The sequence below is a fragment of the Camelus dromedarius genome, chromosome 1 (genome assembly GCF_036321535.1).
Source record: "Camelus dromedarius isolate mCamDro1 chromosome 1, mCamDro1.pat, whole genome shotgun sequence".
In the NCBI taxonomy this organism is placed as follows: Eukaryota; Metazoa; Chordata; class Mammalia; order Artiodactyla; family Camelidae; genus Camelus; species Camelus dromedarius.
The window spans coordinates 93001374-93009882 of NC_087436.1; the positions used below are offsets into that span (position 1 = coordinate 93001374).

An 8509-nucleotide genomic window follows, 5' to 3' on the forward strand; every position below is an offset into this window, starting at 1 on the left:
TCTTTATTTTTGTACGAGTCCATGCTTCTTAGCCTGCCACGCTGAACGTTACTGCCAGGGGACTCTTGTTGAGTTAGTGTCAGACTGGGCTGGGACTAGGATAAGAATGATGTGCTCACTTTGGGTGTAACATTTAAGGGGATGCCAAAACACACAGTAAGTAAGGTAAATATTATTTTAATGCCATATTTCTTTTTTTAAAATTTTTTTTTGGTCCAACTATTTTATTTATTTATTTATTTATATTTTGGGGGAGGGATGGAGGTCATTAAGTTTATTTTTTTACTTATTTAACGGAGGTACTGGGGATTGAACCCAGGACCTTGTGCATGCCAAGCACACATTCTACCACTGAGCTATACCCTCCACCTTTTAATGCCATATTTCTTAAAAAATCAAAATTAATGCCAAAGAAATCCATGATGAGCAAAATATCAAAATTTAAAATAAGGATCAGGATGCAACCCTGTGCTTGCATAACTCCACGTCACCCTCATCTAGTCCCTAGTTTCAGTCAAACTTTATTTACAAAAAGAGCTAAAAAGGAACTGGGGGGCCATGTTATGTTTTTTAAATATCACATTATAGTATTATTTATCTTGATTATCTGAGTTTTTTGGTGTCGCCTTAAATTTTGCACCCAAGGAGAGTGCTCTGCTGACCTCACCCCAGTCTCACTCTCACCCTGTTGTTCATCAAATCAAGGGCAAATTCCTCAACCTGGCATTTTAGGATTTTTTTTTAACTCTCCTGATTAACTTTGTGGGCTTTGAACTAGTCAGTCCTAAGTACAGACCCTGGCTTCTGCCACTCACCAGCTGTGGCCAGCTCGGGTAAGTGACTACCTTTCGGCCTCTTAGTTTCCTCATCTGTTAATGACGATTAAATGTTTACAGAAGACATCGTCCTATTTTTCAGTCTTACCAGTCCACTGCTGCAAAAATGCACAAGTCTTTATAAAGTGTTTCACATACATGTTCTCACTGAAGCCTGATAATAACCACATTAGGGAGATTTGATGCTGCTTCCTCCAGCCTGAACCTCCTTCCCCCTCAACTCCACAAGTTAAAATCTTAGCCCTAAATTGAAAGGACACCTGCACCCCAGTGTTCATAGCAGCACTATTTACAATAGCCAAGACATGGAAGCAACATAAGTGTCCATCAACAGATGATTAAAGAAGTTGTAGTGTATGTGTACTATAGAATACTACTCAGCCATAAAAAAGAATGAACATTTTTTTTCATTCTTTCATTTGCAGCAACATGGATACACCTGGAGATTGTCATACTAAGTGAAATAAGCCAGAAAGAGAAAGAAAAATACCATATGATGTCACTCATATGTGGAATCTAGAAGAATGACACAAATGAACTTATTTATAAGACAGAAACAGACTCACAGACATAGATAACAAACATGGTTACCAGGGGAAAGGGGGTGGGGAGGAATAAAATGGGAGTTTGGGATTTGCAGATACTAACTAATACATGTAAAATAGATAAACAACAAGGTCTTACTGTATATCACAGGGAACTATATTCAATATCTTTGTAGTAGCCTATAATAAAAAAGAATATGAAAAGGAATATATGTATATATGTGTACAACTGAACCACTATGCTGTACACCAGAAATTAACACATTGTAAATCAACTATACTTCAATTAAAACAAAGTCTTAGCCAACTTTTAAAGCCAACTTCAAAACTACCACTTATATGAAGGTTTTCTAAGTTCCCCACACCCATGCGACAGTAACAAACTTGAGTTTAACACCTGCTATGTGACAGTCATTCAGGATTCATTGCTGAACACAATGGAGGTATGCCCTGCCTTCATGGAGATGGAATCCAATGATGCAAACGGACAAATAAACTACTAAACAAACAAGTAAAATAATTATAATTAATAAATAATAAACAAAAGTCCTAATTATTATAAACAACAAAGTCAATATGGTTATATCTTAATTAAATTAAACGTAATTAAATTAATTCTAACATACTTAAAAATAATTCCAGGTGGACATAATTCAAAGGCCCTGAGCCACAAGAGCTTGGTTTTTGTGTTCAATGTGCTTGAAGTGGAAGAAGGGTAATAAAGCTTGAGGAGGATGATATGGTGCAGTTTTCTATGAACATTGAGGTTACTTTCATATATATTTCTTATGACCATTATCTCTCCCCATTTTATGCTGTGGTCAGCTGTACCCTAGTCTGGTTCCAGTACTGAACAAATTTAAAAGCTTGGGTTTCTTTCTTTTTTTTTTTAATTGGAGTATAGTTGATTTACAATGCTGTGTTAGTTTCTGGTGTACAGCATAGTGATTTAGTTATACATGTATGTATTTTTTTTCATTACAGATTATTACAAGCTACTGAATATAGTCCCCTGTGCTGTACAGTAGGAGCTTGTTGTTTATCTATTTTATACATAGTAGTGTGTATCTGCTAATCCCAAATTCCCAATTTATCCCTACCCACCTTCCCTCTTGGTAGCCATAAGTTTGTTTTGTATGTCTATGAGTCTGTTTCTGTTTTGTAAATAAGTTCATTTGTATCTTTTTTTTAGATTACACGTATAAATGATATCATATGGTATTTGTCTTTCTCTATCTGACTTACTTCACTTAGTATGATAATCTCTATATCCATCTATGTTGCTGCAAATGGCATTATTCCATTCTTTTTTATGGCTGAGTAGTATTCCACTGTGTGTGTGTGTGTGTGTGTGTGTGTGTGTGTGTGTGTGTGTGTGTGTGTGTGTGTGTGTACATATTTATATGTATACCACATCTTCTTTATCCAATCATCTGTTGGTAGCCATTTAGGTTGCTTCCACATCTTGGCTGTTGTAAATACTGCAAACATGGATTCTTAACCAGACTGTCTGGCTTAAATCCTAACTCAATTGTTTATTAGCTAGAAGACCATGGACAAATTTTAATCACGCTAAACATGGTTTCCTTGATTTGTAAAATGGGGGTGATAATAATAGAACATACCTCATAAGGGTGTTCTGAGGACTGAACGATGCAATCATGTAAAGCATTTAGAGCAACACTGGTGTGTAGCGTGTGCTGTGTAGGGGCTGGTTCTTGTGATGATCATAAGTAGCCTGCAAGCTCCTCTAGGATTGCTTGTCTTTTTGTTAATGTAGCAACTTGCACATTACTTTGCAAATAATAGGCTCTCAAACTATGCGTGTTGAATCTAGTCATAGATGAAACAAAAGACTGACAGATTTTTTGTGAACACCGGTGATGAGATGATTCTAGTTGAGGCACTGATTCTTTATCTGGTATCTTCTTCTCTGTGTTTGATTTCTTACTGGCTGAAAGGAACTATTTGCCAGGAGGGCTCAGGCAGAAACAGCATTTAACCAGGGCTAGTATCACACAAGCTCTTAGTATTACCTGAAACCAGCACTGCTCCATGTTAACATTATCCTTTCTTTCTTCACTTGGGACTGTTTTAGAATTTAGGCAATGTCAAGTGATGATTTTTCAAAAAATTCTGTGTTCAAAAACACTGCTGATGGGTCTAGCCTGAGCTTTTTTATTCATTTCCTTTGGGAAGTTGCAGAAATTTTCCATCAGGGATGGGATTTTCTTGGCCAGGGGGGTAATTGTTATAGCGCATTTCTTATCACAGCCTTTGGTGTAGGGGTGTAGGATTGTAGGTGTATATTACACGCTGTGGATTATGTCATCTCAGTCAGCTTCTCAGATAATTTGGGATCTTAAAGAATATACTTCTACGTGTTTCGAAATTCCTTTTATAAATAAAACTCCAACAATCCTCCCGTATTTATTACCTAAACTCACTTCAAGTGTATTAATGACTAATGAGGGGGGGCAGTGGAAGGAGTTCAGAGCAGGGTTCAAATCCCAGTTCCACTGTATAATTGCTGTGTGATTTTAGTCTGCTTCTGTAATCTCTTTCCGCTTCTCTTCCTTCATTGGTAAACATATAATACTTATTCCATAACATTAGTGTGAGGACCAGAGAATACACACACACACACACACACACACACACACACACACACATTGCACAGGGCATGACACATGAATTAGTTTCGTAGGGCCGCTGTAAAAATCACCACGGACTTGGTGCCTTTAAACAACAGAAGTTTATTCTCTCACAGTTCCGGAGACCAGAAATTGGAAACCATTACCCTTGGGTCAAAATCAACGTGTCACAGGGCTGCACTCCTTCTGGAGGCTCTAGAAGAGAATCAGTTCCCTGCCTTTTCCAGCCTTTTGAGGCCTCATCACTCTCATCTCTGCCTAACCTCCCCCTGCCTCTTTCTTATGAGTCCACATGATTCACATAGAGAGAACAAACTAGTGGCGACCATGGGGAGATGGAAGTGGGGAGGGGCAGTATAGGGGTAGGGAATTGAGAGGTACAAAGTATTAGGTACGAAATAAGCTACCTGGATACATTGTACAACATAGGAATATATCAAATATTTTATAATAACTGTAAATGGAGTATAACCATTAAAAATTGTATCACTATATTGTATACCTGTAACATATAGTACTGTACATCAACTATACTTCAATTAAAAAAAATCCCTGTGATAGCATTTAGGCCCCATCTAGATAATTCAGTATAGTTTCCCCACCCCAAGATCCTTATCTTAATCATATCCACAAAGATATTGTTTCCATATAAATTAAAATTTACAGGTTGCAGGGATTAAAATTTGACATCTTTAAAGGCCATTATTTTAGCCTACCCCAATACACAGTGGGTAGTTAATAAATTGCCTATTATTGTGATAATTATTAGCAAATCTTGAATTTTTAAAAATCAGAATTCAAGGTCTGGTAAAAATATAAATATTAGTGGCACAATATTAAAAATATAGTTCAAGATATATTTAGCACTTCTCTTTTTCATTTATTTCAAAAGGTGATTAACAGGTTAATTAAAATAGGAAATATTTTATTCTGCCTTGTATAGTAAAATGTAGTAATGAAGTATGAGGGTATTAAATGCCCTCTATATATGCCCTATGTGGGCACATTATATAGTCTTTCTGAGCCTCAGCTTCTTTTTTGTTCACTGGGGGCAACCATAGTCATAGGACTGTCAGAAGGATTAAATCAAGTAATGAGTAAAAAGCCTGGCATAAAGGAAGTACTCTCTAAATGGTAGGTGTTAGTGATTCCAAAAATAAATGTACCAGCAAAAATCTGGCCAAATCTTTTTTGCTTTTTTCCTGTGTCACCATGAGGATGTATTAGAAGATATAAATGCCAGTTGTCTGAGGAATTATTTCAGTTTGCATCTATAATGACCTCATTTTTTAATATCTCAGTTTGACCAAATTTCTTCCTGAGTTTAACTCTCAGGTCTTCTTTTAATTTGCTTGATGAGTGTGGAGCTTTCAGGAGTAGAAGTGCAGCTTCCTTTTTATGCGAACTATTTCGGCCTCAAATCCTTCGGGGACCTGCGTACGCTCTCAGATCTTAGAGCAAAGTGGACATCGGTTGATTGCTAGGCACTGTAATTGACTTCTGCCTACACCTGATGATGAAATAATTGGCCAATTTAAAGCTGAATTGTTAAATATTGCAATCAGAAGTCTTGGGGATGAATTTGTGTGTAAGAAGGCTTCCTGAACCAATTCATGTCTTACGAAGGAGTGTTATTTGAAACGACTGGTCCGGGGTGTGCAGCTTGTTGGCGGCAAAGAGCAGTACCCTGCTTTTTCTCACTTTCAGGATGAGGCATTTTCTGGTCCCCAGGGAGCTGCTTCTAATATGTTCCTTTCTTTTTCTCTTCTTAAATCCCCTTTCTCTGTTAGCTCCTGCCCATGGGCCAGATGCACCTATGGCTCAGCAGTCAGGTGATGGGAGCACGAATTCTCCTCATACCCTGTCATGATATACCTAATATATAAAAGAGGGAAAGTGGGAACAAAGCAGGGGTTGAGTAGATTAATTTTATTGACATCTCTGGGGTTTAGTAACATTGTTTATACATACAGAGCATTCTGTGTGGTGTGATTCGATGTTTTTATTTCCTTTTAGAAAATACTATTATGTGGCTGAATTTTTGCTCAATCCTGACCCAGTGCATACAAGAGGACTCTAAGACATCCGAGAGGGAATAAATCTTCAAAAAGCATTCCAAAGAGAATGAAATGAACTATTTTTATATCATGCCTTAATAGGGGTAAAATTTCAGAAATTCTTGGCATGAGATTTTGGAGAATATTTCAACAGTAAAACATAGCAACAGATAATCCACAATGTTATGTGTGCACACATTTGTGCATATATTTAATTTAATCTTCAAAATTAAATTCAATTTATGGTTTTCCCCACTAACCTCCTCTGAGCTGGGGTTTGAAATCAAAACAACAATAATAGCAAATAACTACTATTTATTAAGCACTTGCCATATGCTAAGGTTTTGAAGACTAGTATCTTGTTTACTCTCACAGCCATCTATGAGTCCATTTCTTTATTATTAATATATTTTAGCTCCATTTTGCAAGTGAAAAAACTGAGGCTTAGAGAGATGAAGTAAATTACTAAAAGTCCTGGTTTTAGTAACTTACTAAAAGTCAGATTCAAATCCCAGTTTGAACCTGAGTCTGGCTTCAAAACCCACGTTCTTGACACTCCCCGGGGGGTATCCTCCTGTGTTATATCCAGCGTCCTCAGCTCCCTGTGTTAGCCGTACCTGAGTCACTCCGTGGTCAGTAATGCAGGCCTTTGTAATACACATTCCCCAAAGTGTGTAGTGAGAGCCCAGCACACGCTTCATTACATCATGACCGAGCATCCTGTTGCATGGGAAGTGGTCTATGGCACAGGTCACGAGAGCAGTTTTGTTTGAAGCCATGTGATCCTTGCACACACATCATCTGAGGTCTTTTCTTTTTCTGACTGGCCAGACCACTGGCTGCCACTAACCTGCCACTCTGAAGAGTTCTTTCATTAAGTCTTAAGGAGCTGAGAAATCAGGGAAATTACCAATAAATACGTAAGAGGGCAGGAGGATGTTTTTATTGTTATTTTTAAATGCTTTATTGAGTTCACACAGAGGAATATTTTATTTATGAATTTAATATAAATGCCATGAAATATATGCAAAAATACTTGAAACCTATGAACAAAACATTAACACAACTCAAGTTTAATTTTACCCATATCCTCTGGGTTCCATGGGAATAATTTCAGCATCACATAATTATTTTCAGTTCAATGCAAAAAAATATTGACTGAGCTTCGACTGTGTGCTAGGCAGTGAATCTACAAGTGTACATAAGGCGTGTACCTGCCCTCTTCTTTCTCTAACCACACATGATATGGTCCTTATTAACCTTTCTAATATGGATTGAAAATCTATTATGTGCTTCTATATTTTAATAACTCCCCCATCCAAAGTTAAGTGAAAGGGCTAAGTAGCCTTTTTGTACTAGGTTTTATTACAGAAGAGAGAACTCAAGGACCTAAAGGCATTCCTAACTGAGCATGACACTTAATTTCTGATGGGCTGAGACAGCCTCAGAATCCTTCTCAGCAGAGCACTCCAGGCAGTCACCACTGGACTTGGCATGTGAGCCGCCACCCCTCTTCTAAGGCTCTTCACTAACTATATGAAATGCCATCCACTTAGAGTGGTTACCATTGAGCCTTTGCTAACTTTCAACATTCATTCCACAAAGATTAACTGAGGAATATAACAGCTAATGTTATGGAGTGCTCGCAGTGTGCCAAGCACTGTGCTAAGTGCTCTTTTTGCATTATTGTTTAATTCTCATAAAAACCCTGTAAGGTCAAGGTAAGTGTTATGAAGCCACTATTGCAGAGAATTACAGATGAGTTTTGTTTTGTTTTTGGTCTTGCCCGCACCTACTGTCCCTTCATCTACAAGCAGCAACTCAGTTTTTCTTCCAGGAACCATCCAAGAACTAACTCAGTCTGTATAGCCAGGTAAGATTGGTTCCATCCCCAAGTCCAGCAGTAGGCAGATGACCCCAAGCCTTGCCAACGAAAGCATGCACCTTCTCAGCCACAGCAGTTGGTTTAAAGTTGGGCTGGGACCCAGCTGGACCAATCAAAGGCAATGAGAGCCACTCTGGGACTTTTGCTGGGACTCTTGGCAAAGAGGCACTTCTACTGAGTTTATTAAAGCAGTTTTGATTGAAATTGGGAGCTATTGTGGCTATCTTGTGCCTTTTGGGGGAGATCTTGGCTGAGAATTTGGTCAATACAGAGAAAAGCAGAACTCAGACAGGGAGAAACAGTTCCTATGCCAGAATTCGAGACCCTCAAACTGGCCACATCTGGAAAGGCTCTTCAGTTTTCTTCCTCTGCTCCCGCAGTTACGCTGTTATGGTAGCTAAGAAATCCCAGTGTGTGCATGTGTGTTTAATAAGCCAGTTTGATTTCATTTTTCTGATTCTTATGACTGAAAGACTAACACAATCCCATTTTATACGTGAAAATTCTTAAACTTAAGGAGGTTAAATAATTT

At 38.0% G+C, this 8509-nt stretch overlaps 1 non-coding gene across 1 annotated transcript; it reads right to left on the reverse strand.

The window, feature by feature from the left end:
- Positions 1 to 294: 294 nt before the first annotated feature.
- Positions 295 to 367, reverse strand: TRNAA-GGC (transfer RNA alanine (anticodon GGC)). Its single transcript has one exon. It is a non-coding gene; the product is annotated as a tRNA-Ala (tRNA).
- Positions 368 to 8509: the final 8142 nt, after the last annotated feature.